The sequence below is a fragment of the Puma concolor genome, chromosome A1 (assembly GCF_028749965.1).
Source record: "Puma concolor isolate L17-30 chromosome A1, mPumCon1.1.hap2, whole genome shotgun sequence".
Lineage (NCBI taxonomy): Eukaryota > Metazoa > Chordata > Mammalia > Carnivora > Felidae > Puma > Puma concolor.
In genome coordinates this window covers 1657602-1668936 of record NC_141667.1, presented here as the reverse complement: position 1 = coordinate 1668936, position 11335 = coordinate 1657602, and positions in this window count along the sequence as shown.

Below are 11335 nucleotides of genomic sequence, written 5' to 3'. Positions count from 1 at the left end.
AATAATTCGCATACAGTCCTCGGCTACTGTTCCGCTGAGTGTGACATGACTCGATTCGTAAACATGTGTCATGTTGCCGTCCCCCACAAAAATGAAGCCCCAACATGCGTACCCATGAGCGGACCCGCAGCCATGCAGCCACGATGCCGTGGGACAGGCGCTCCTCCGCCTGAGCCACCACAATGGTCTTGCCCCAGTCTTGGTGACTGAGGAAGTCTTGAAGCTTCGACCCAACATAGGTCAGGTTCAAGGGGGTCTGGCATAAAGGGGGGAGAGGATGATTGGGCAGAGAAATAATGGCTGGTTTGGGGTCTCGGAGGCACCGCATGGGTCAAGTTCCCCAGAAAACTTCCCCAGAAAACGGAGGAGGGAGCGAAGTCCCCAGAACCCGCCGGGCGCCCGGTGACAGAAATAGTGGGGCAGGAAGGTAGTAAGGAGGTAGCCGTGGAGCCAGTCTGCACCTGTCCTTCCCTGGGGTGCACACGGGAGGCCCCGGATCGTTGATCCTGGACCATGAGCAGTGGAAGAAAGCCCTGGCACCCCCCCCCCCCACACCTGCACTAGAGCTTGAATAAAGCGTGGGCTGCTCTGAGAAGGTTTTGCGGTTTTCCCTCTGTCACTCCCCCTAACCTCGTTCCTCTGTGCCCTTGGGAACACACTGGCTCTGAGGGTCCCCAGGGTCCCTCAGGGGACTGCCGTCCACGCACCCGGGCTCTGTGTCTCTGATGCACACAGGCTGGTGTCATCTCATGCGCCGTGAAGTCGAGCTCAGGGAGTGACGGGGCACCCATTTGGTCATTTGGCTATTTTCTGAAGAAATATCCACACAGTATCTTCCGGGAAATGAACTGTACTCTTTTAAAACTACAGCCATCTTTAGATTTTTGTAGAAGGTGTGTTGAAGGAAAATTAGTCTTCTTCATTACTGACTGCTTTATAAATGCGAAGGTATTTGACTTTCCATCTTTCTTACTCACGTTTACAATGTATAAAAGACACAGGCCACAGTACTTTTAACAATTGCTGTTGGCACTTAACCTTCAGAAATAGAGTCTTCAACTGGCACTTTGGGGAAGAAGGTCCTAAAGTGAACAGGACGGGGTGTCCCCCAGCTGGACAGTTGGGGGCACACCACCGCCCTGAGACGTGTGCATTCCCTGAATGTTCCCCAAAGAGCTGGGACATGGAAAAGTCTTTGTATGCCATGTGTCTCTATCCGTCTGTCATTTCCCCTATGATCATCATTTACCTGCCTTCCTTCTCTCTCTCTCTCTCTCTCTCTCTCAATCTCTCTCTCTCACAATCTCTTTGCCAGGTTTGACAAACTCTGACCCAACTTCAGAATTTCATTCTCCAAGGCAGGATCTGTGGTCCAGAGGTGCTGACTAGCTTCAAGCTCTTGGGCCCAGTATCCGGAGCGCTGGGGACCCTGCTTGAATTAAGGTGGCTATTTTGCAGATTGTGTTAGAAAGTCAACAACTGAAGATGAGCGGCAAATACCTATATTCTGTCGGACACTCCTTATTTCTACACCCAAATGCTTCTAGTTTTAGTATACTGTCTATGTTGGGAGCATGTACATATATTTCGTATACAATTTTCAAATAAGCAGCCGAAGTCTCATGACACTTTTAAAGCCTGAGCTAAACACCATCCATCCCTCGTGCATTTGTGCTTCCTTCTGTGTGTCAGTAGCTCCGCATCACGGGCGCAAAAATACTCTTGAAGGTGTGGGAGGGTCAGGGGAGTGGGCAGAGGGTGGAGGGGTGGCGGGCAGAGTTCTGCACCCCCATGCACCGTCCAGGGGCCCTGGAGCCCCAGTGATCGGGGATCGCAAGGTCTGTGTGCCTGGCCCCAGGAGACCCGCAGAGCAATGCCACCCACTCTGGGTGGGCTCTCAGCTCTGACCCACTCTGGGGTCGGGGCGGTAAGGCCTCGCTTGAGAGTTTGGCCAATAATCACTCTGTCAAGTCCAGCATGCCCCCGGCCACCTCGTTACGAGCATCTCACCCGCGATGATCTCTGTTTTTCCGAAAACGGTGTGAACACACTAAGGGCACAATTGCCTCCTTTCATCTGTGACTCTGGAGGGACAGTCCTACATTAGCGGGCCTTTTTGGAAGATGTATTGGACTTTAATAAAACTTGATCAATGCATTTAAGTCAAATTGAATTATATGTAAGTGGATAGGGTTGACATATGTTTCAATATCTGTGAGTGATACATTATTCTCCAGTGAGCATAAAATTTAATGAAATATAAATACCCATTAATCCTCATGTTTCAACCAATCAGTCACTGTGGCTGGTGCCTGCTGTGAGCAGAAGCGGGCCCAGAAAGTCATCTGTTTCATCGAAGCAGGAGTTCCAACCTGGAAAGACATCAGAAGACGAGAGAAGAGAGGAGGCCCAGGGCGGGAAGCCTGCCAGCTCCAGGCAGCGCGGCCGCCCCCCTCCTCTCCAGCCCGGTGCGCGGGGGCCCTTCTCCTTTCCTCCTGGGTTTGCCGTGATCAGCGAGAGACACCAGGGAGTCCTCACTGTCCCTCCGCCCTTCGTCTGGGCGCGGTCACCCCTGCATGTCCCTAAAACTGCACACAGAAATACAGAAACGGAAAAACAGAGTGGGCCCTGCCCCCGTTGCCTCCGTGGAGGGGCCAGTGGGCTGTTGGTGATGCAGAAACTGGCCCTGGCAGGTGACAGATCCTTTACCTTGAAGGTCTGGTTTTGAGGGGTGGCCGTGCACCTCACCGCAGGGCACGGTCGGACGGTTCCAGTGAGACCCCCTGGCCGGTCACCTCGCAGATTCAACTGGAGGCAAAACTCTCCCACCTGAGCAACGCCAGGGAGCCGCCGGTGGGAGCGGGGAGCCCGCGGGGACAGGGCGTGTGGCTCCCAAGGTCGCCGCTGCGAGTCCTGGAGAGCAGGTGGATCCTCGGAAGACCCTAAGCAGACGCGGCACAAGTTGGAGGCCTAAGAGCAAACACAGGGGAAGGGTTTCAGGGGCGGGAGAGTCAGGGGGGCTGGAGGAGGGGCCCTGCTCACGGTAGGAGGGGTGCACGCCTCCAGAGAGGAGCCAGGCCCTGGTGGCCGCGGCCTGCGGGCGCTGCGGGGAGCGGGCAAGGGAAGAGAAGCACAGAGCTCTGGGGGCTCTTTTCCCCGACACCCTGAAACAGCTGTGGGGCGGGGCCATCCGTGGGAAACCCACCGGAGGCGACACTCCAGGCCAAGCTCGTGTCACCCCAGACTACGTGTGAAAGCACATAACACTTTGGAAGCCCATCAACACCCCTGTTGCGACCGGAAAGAGAAAGGAGCAAGCTGCCGCCATGTGGGGGGGTGGGGTGCTGCAAGCACCACCCCTGGGGGGCCGGGCAGAGGGCTCTACGAGGGGGCTGCCCAAGGTCCCCGAAAGTGGAGATCAGGTCCCCGAGCTGCTCCGCGGAGGCGTTCACGGGACAGGTTCGTTCTGAGCACGGGCACGAGATGCCCCCAGGAAAGACGGCAAACCGGTGAGGGGGCCCGGCCCCCACAGGGAAAGCGAAGTCCTTCGTAACGGATGGACACGTGTGACGCCGCTGACGTATTTATCTACACCTTAGTTTTCCCATAACTTAAGTGCTAGTTAGTGAAGGTGCAGAGGACTCCACTGAAGAGACATCCTTCCTTTTCTCCTTTCTTTTCACAGACGAGACCCATAAAATCAGCGAAATCTCAAAGGCCCGCAGCGGCGGAGGCTCACAAATGCACCTGCCACGCCCAGCAAAGCAGAAAACCCTAAACGCTGACCACCTCCACTAGTCGGGAATCCTAGAGCCAGCTGCGGTTAGCGAGATTCTGTGCACATCTTGGAATCTACATTATTCGTCGCCACAAACGTCAGTTCGCTTTCACAGAGCTGATCCCAGCAGGTGATGAGCGGGGACTACTGATCCCAGGAGCCGTGTAGGAGACCCGAGGAGATGGCCTGCCACCCTGGACCAGGCCGGACCAGGATTCCACTCAGGAGGATTTCAGGTCTTGGCCGGGTCTACAGCTTGTGCGTGAAGCACGCACCTTAACCACGGCGGTTCCGCTTCGCTCTGAGATGGCGAAGCTACGGGAGGACGCTGAGAACCAGCTGATGTATCACGAAGCAGAATCTGAGTTGCCCGTTCTGTGACTTCGTCATGACAGGTGCCCGGCCAAACTGGCCCGCCGGCTCCACGGCACGGGGACGCCCCGGTCAGCACCAGCTGGTTTTTGCTGTTACCACAGCCTAGTCTTGACCGTCATCACCCTCACATGGCACCTGACACGACTTTCTGTGCAAGAGACATGCTCGTGAGACCTCGTGTGGCGTCACTGGAGGCCCCCTGTACCCGCCCGGACCGCAAGACCCTCGGTCTTCCACGTGGGGCGGACTTGCTGTGTGCGGTAACAGGCAGTGATGTGTCCTCCCGGGTGACAAGCTCCCGCACGGGCTGCTTCACCCGAGCGCAGAAGACAGGCTACGGCCCGCCTGACACAGGGGCTTCCCCTTCAGGTGGGGGCCGCCCCGGCACCTCCATCTCGTGGCCCCCATCAGGGCCGGTATCCCCCCAGTCGCTCCTGCCCAGGGCACGAGGGAAGGACGTCACGCAGAAGCAGCACCCCGCCTCCCGTTTCTTCGGCTATTTGCATAACTGAGGACGGACAAGGACTTCTTGGGGTCAGGGATCCCCCATCAGGACCAGTTTCCTGGAGCCGTCCTCCGCTTCGGCCCCTCGACATGCAGGCTGACGGCCGGTCTGCACATGCTTGTCCTTACCGACCGGTGAGGGAGACGGGGGGAGGGGGCCCACGTCCACGGCAGCTCAGTCCGGGGCCGCTCTGCTCTTTCTGCTTCTTTCCAGCCGGGGTCTCACAGGTGAGGCCGGGACACAAGCGCTGGGCTGGGCTTTCTACTGGCTTTTGTCACCATAAGTAGACATGTCTGTTTTCCGTCCTCTAAGCTCCTGGGGTCCAAAATGGAATAACTCCTCCCTGACTCTCCTGTGCACGCATGTCCTGGGGGACATGAGCTCGGGGTAACGTCCTTCCGTGTGGGCTCTGTGGTCCAGGGGTTTTGTTCTACAGAAGACATCAGTGGCAGGAAAAATACATAAAGAGACAAGGTCTGACCTGCATGGACGTGGCTCCAAGCTTTGTAGGACACATCCCCTTCCCCCCAGAGCCGCAGGGGGTGGGTCTCGGCCTGGCCCGGGGAGGTGGGCGTGGCATGAACACCAGGGGGGGCTGCAGCCCTGCGTCCCATAGTTTCCTAAGGACTGATTATTAAATACTATTCCTGAGAATTAGCTGGATGTTGGACCTCCTTTCCCTCAAATGGTCCAGATAACTGATGGGGAGCGAGTCAACACTGACAGTGTCCGAAATCACCCACCGCCCGTGGCCACGTTCCTGCGCAGATGAGGTATAATTGTGGAGAGGAATCAGGCCGGCGGGTCACCACGAGCGCACGGTGGCAGGAATCCTGTGAGTCAGAAGGAAGGGACAGCTGAGACCAGGACGCGTACTGTTGTTCAAACTGAGCCTTATTTTAATTTTTGAGAATCCTCCGTTTCCCTCTCCATTTCCCAGCGGAAGGGACAAGACGGCAGACGGCGTGGCGTGCGAGTTCCCTCAGTCGGCTGGTCTGTGCCCCGACTTTGGGGACGATGTGCCGAGCCAAGGAAATCCACGTACATAGCTCGTTCTCCTGTGACACTTGAAGCAAGACTTGGGAGGATTTATCAGCAGGAGTTTGAAGTTCAGGTGCCTTATCCAACTGGATACGTACAGTCCAGAGACCAGAGGGGCCCGGTGTGGCCAGTGTGTGCGTGGGCAGGACGCTACGGAGCCACCCAGGCGTGGACACTCCAGATCGGGGGCATGGTGGCCTGCTCGGCTCTCTCTGTGTTAAAGAGGCGGTGACATTCTGCTTGTCTATAGCTCCAGTCAAGCTTCTGGGTCGATTACTAGGTACGGTCTCTCGACTGCCCTCCCGTAGTGAACAGGGCCCGGCCGTGCGGGGTCTGGATCTGCCCCTGCGGCAGGGGCGCGGGGGAGGACACAGGGCCGGGGAGGGCAAAGACCCTCTGTGCTCCATGACATCACCCCCGCCACGGCCTTCGGCTGGGCCCAGGGTCCTGCTTGTGAGGCCTCCACGCACCCAGAAGTGGCCTTCCCGGAGCCCCCGGGACTGGCAGGATGGCCCGTTGATCCCAAGGCCTGGGTGTCGGTTCCGGAACGTCCTTCAAGCCCTGCCCCTTCCCTCGGGGCCCCCGGCGTGAAGTCGGGAGCTGCTCATGCCCTCACGAAGTGATGCTGTCCTCCCCAGCTGCACTGGGCTCGGCAGTGCTGGTCCCTAACCTCCATCAGATGCTGTTCCTTCTCCTGATTCCCCACCTACGAACTGCAGACTCGCCTGGGGTGCTCAGGATAGCTTCCTCTGAGACCACCTTTCAATTAACTTCATGGGGGATCAAGAACCGCCTCAAGGTGCTGGAAGGGGGCTCTGGAAACAGAGCACCTCAATCAAGGTCACGGGGTTTAGTTAATGACCGCGACGATCGCGCCATCCCACAGAATGGAGAGAGCAGGGGAAACAGGGCAGATCAAAGAGCATATCCTGGCCGGAACTGAAGCGTCGCCTGCATTGTAGAGAGAATAAGGCGTGGTGGGTGCAGCAGATCTGGGCAACCATCCTCTGGGAATGTGAGCGGGTGCTGGTGGCAGGTGGGCAGGGCACTGGCGGGTGCGCCAGAGGGCAGGTGGGCCCGGCAGCAGGTGCGCAGGGAGCCGGCGGCCCTGAACTCCCAGGTACCCCGCTTCGCTCCCTTCCGAGACCAGCCTCCTAGGACGTGTCCTGAGCCTCACACTTTACAGACAACCAAGTCAAACACCCGCTTTACAGAGGCGGGTGATCCCCGTGTTTGGTGCTGAGAGTCCACACCAGGGACTTCTAACGAGCAGCCAGACTCGTCATTAACTGCCTGGTACGCATTTCCCTGCTTCACCCTCTCGAACCCCGTAACTCTGGTGGTATTATCGTCCCCTTGTCACAGGGGGAAACTGGGTCTTCGGGGGGCGAGCGACTGTGTGCAGGTATTCGGTGAACTCGGGAGCTGGTCGCCAGCCCGGGTGTCTGATTACCAGGGCCCCCGCTCCCTGTCACCGACCAGGTGACATGCCTCCTAAGCTCTACACCCTGGGCCACACGCTTGTGTCTAGTGAGGCCTTGAAAACACACGTGAGAAAACGATCAGAAGTGGGCAAACCTCACTCTGGCTTTTGAGTCCTTGAGGAGGAGACGCGGGGTAATGCCAGGAATGGAAACATTGATAAGTTGTGTGTCCGAGTGTGTGTGAGTGTGAGTGAGTGTGTGAGAGTGTGGGTGTGTGAGCTATGTGTGGGTGAGTGTGTGTGAGTCAGTGTGAATGTGAGAGTGAGTGTGAATGAGTGTGTAAGAGTGGGCGTGAGTATGTGTGGGAGACTGTGGGTGTGTGAGTGTGTGAGTGTGAATGAGTGTAAGAGTGGGTGTGTGTGTGTATGTGTAGGAGACTGTGTGGGTGTGTGTGAGAGTGAGTGTGAATGAGTGTGCAAGAGTGGGTGCGAGTGTGTATGTGTGGGAGACTGTGTGGGTGTGTGAGGGTGAGTGTGTGAGTGTGAGAGCGTGAGTGTGAGTGCGTGAGTGCGAGTGCGTGAGTGGGAGAGCGTGAGTGTGTGTAGGGTGGCAACACGACAGGATGCTCCGCTAGGAATTGTCCTAATTTATCTGTATTTAATGTTTATTTAAATATAAACACTTACGTTATATTTAATATCACATAGTATTTTTTTTTCTCAATCGTAAATCAGTCCCGAGTTTGGATTGGAAATACGAGCTTGAAATCACAATGATGTTATTTTTTAAAAATTCGACGAGATGTTGGGGCCCCTGGCTGGCTGAGTCGGTAGAGCATGAGACTCTTGGTCTCTCGGAGTCGTGAGTTCAAGCCCCATGTTGGGCGTCAAGCTTATGGAAAATAGAGTAAAATAAAAAATACAGTACAATACAATTCACGAAGCGTCCCAGCTCTGAGAGGCGACAAGGAGCACCTCGGCTCGCGCACCGTGCTCTCCGAGAACCGTGGGCCACCCGGAGGGACGAGTGGAGGTCAGGTCCCATGGAGGCGGAGGGTCCCTCTGCGTAAAGGACACGAGAACCGAGCGGACGAGCCCAGAAGCAGGTGTGGCGCGCATCGGGTGGGCGCACGGGCCAGGGCTCGGCAAGCAAGGGCTCCCGCTGAGAGCCAGGAGAAGGGACAGGTGTGGAGGGACATGGGGCTCTAGTGCCTGGAGTCTCGGGGGCGGGGGGACGACAGCTGGGGCCAGCAGCGGGCTCCGTGCCCGGGGAGTCGGGTGTGCGATCCTCCCCGACCAGCGAGGGCTCCGTCGCCACGGCGGGTCCAGGTCCGAGATGCAGGCGTGGGGCGCGCAGGTCTCAGCACACAGGTAAGCTGACCAGGACCGTGCGGCGGGGAGAAAGTGCTACAGGCTGGCAGGTGGGGGTGCGGGGGTGACTATGGTGCGTGGGCACCGCGACGGTGGGGAGCCGGGGGGCCCAGAAGGCATGAGGCGAGACCACCGGGAGACGGTGCCGAAGACAGAAGGGGCTTGCTGGCGGCTGGCCCAGAGTTCCGGAGGGAAGAGGGGAAGAGTCCCAAAGTTGGGAAGGGGTGGAAATCGGGTTCACAACACGAGAGCCACAGGACGAGGCCGGTGCGAGTGCCCGGAGGACGGGGAGTCTGCACTTTTTCTGCGTGAGAACAGAAAAAGCTGTGGCTTCGGGAGTGCGGCGAGGTGGGGGCGGGGCAGATGGAAACCGTCCAGTGGGATGGCATCCTCGGGAAGAGGAAAGATGGGAAAAATCAAGGACGGTGAGTCCCCGTTGGAGTGCCAGGCTCCACCCCACTGACGGGAACCAGAGCCACGAGCCACAGGAGATCCGTGTAGGGAAACGTCGCAGCAAGGGCAGAGCTGGTCGCGACCACGGGGGAAGAGGATTCCTTGCTTACAGCGTCCCTGCGGGGTTGGAGGTGTGTCAGAATGAGGACGTTGGCGTAAAGCAGGCGCGTTCCCACGGGGAGATCGCAGGAGGAGCTTCACCCAAAGCCCAGTCCTCGGGGGACAGGGCGGGGCGCTCCCAGGGGCCCGGCGGCCAGGGAGGCAGGAGGGAGGTGCTGCGGGCCGGGAGCAGCGGGAGTGACCGGCGCCCCGTCCCTGAAGGGGGACCCCCGAGGTCTCCGACGCCTGAGCCGCCCCAGGTCTGAACGCAGACAAGAACGGGACCCACAGGGAACTGGGCGCTGTGTGTCCATCCCGTGATTTGACTGTAGGACGCATCACGTTTCTCGGTGTCAAGGTTCTGGAAAGATCTGAAAGGGGAGCAGAACAGCAGCCGCTTCCTAATTAGCCGTCTTTGTACTGAATATCCGTAGGGTGCGGCCCGAGTTCGACTTTTATCAAAAGAAACTGAATTATAAGGAACACAAACAAAGTCTGGTCTCCACTTACAGGTCTACACTCACTCACATAAGACAGTGATTAATACACTGCAATCGTTTCTCCCTTGGGCAAAGATTACACATTTTTCATTCATCCTTCTCACTCTCCTTCTGATTGAAAGCCCGAGTTTTTCTGCAGATCACGGTTCTAATGCATGCTGTCAGAGAGTCATTATCGTTGATTTTGCAGAATTCTCCGTTTCCTCCACCTTTCATCTCATGTGCTAATTTCTTGGTTAGCAGCCACTTCTTACACCTGCTCGACTCTCTGTTCTCCGGGGCAGAACCACAGAGCCACGCAATTCCGTCCCCACGCCGTTCGAGAGGCGCAGCGCTGCGCGGGCGTCCAGGAGGTCGGGGGGCCTGGGGCCGCCCCGGCAGGACTTCAGACTTGGTGCGGTTGGAGTCCACAGTCGCGGAGGAAAGAACTGACTCCAGGCTGCGAGGGCAGAAACGGCTTTAGCAAAGCCTCCTAGCGGCCCCGCATCTCCAGCAAGCTCCAGACTGAGGTCCAAGAGCACATTGCTCTTGGGGGAGACTCTTGTGGTGCGGACGGTCCAGCCGCCTCACCGCCCTCCGGTTGGACGCAAGGAGCTCCGGGGGCCATTCCAGAAACACCAGAGGCAGAGCCACGGCCCTTCCCCATAGTCTCCTTGTGTCGAGATGGATGCCAGCACGTTGGGCCACCTTCTAGCTGTACAGGAGTCTAACAAGTGTTTGTTTTTCTCTCTATTAAATGCTGATGTAACAGAACTCATACAGGGGAAGTTGTCAAAAGGTCAAAGGGGCGTTCAAATGATCGGGGCAGCTACCGGGAACAAGCCTCCGGGGTAAACCTCACGGGGCAAGTCTCAGGTATTTGGACTATTATTATCCACAGTTTCACACTTGAAAAGAACAAAGACGTGATCTCTTGAAGGCTGTCTAGATCTATTTTGCATTATTTGAGAAAGCAACGCACAGACTGGGTCTCTATGAAATGTCACTCATGAAGTAACAGCCACAAGATAAGGTCCAGGATATCTCTGGGAAGCGCCGTAACATAAAATGTTTAATTTTCCTTAGAAATCTTCAGGGACTCTTGTCCCATGTGGGAACAACAGAGCAGAGTAAAAGCTACAAGGATATGTGCCCAGGATGCAATTATCTTGGCCAGACTTGGAAGTCACTGTGGTTAGGGCGCCGGGTGGCTCAGCCGGTTGAGCGTCTGACTTCGGCTCAGGTCACGATCTCGCGATTTATGAGCCTGAGCCCCACGTCGGGCTCTGTGCTGACAGCTTGGAGCCTGGAGCCTGCTTCGGATTCTGTGTCTCCCTCTCTCTCTGCCCCACCCCCCCCCCACTTGTGCTCTGTTTCTCTCTCTCTCTCTCTCAAAAATAAATAAACATCAAAAAAAATTGCCGTTATTACCTTCGAAAACTGATGTGTCAAAATGTAATTACTTTAAGTTTCTCGGGGCTTGAAAAATATTCACCCCCAGCTCACCAACCCATGCTTTCCAAATGTATCATGGGAGCGCCTGGTGGCTCAGTTGGTTAAGCTTCCAACTTCGGCTCAGGTCATGATCTCACGGTCTGTGAGTTCAAGCCCCAAGAGGGGCTCTGTGCTGACAGCTCGGAACCTGGAGCCCGCTTCGGATTCTGTGTCTCCCTCTCTGTCTGCCCCTCCCCAGCTCACACTCTGTCTCTCTCTCTCTCTCTCAAAAATAAATAAACATAAAAAATTTCTTTTAAACAAAAAACAAATATATCTTTCTCTCCACTTTACTATCTCGGTAGAGATTTTACAGA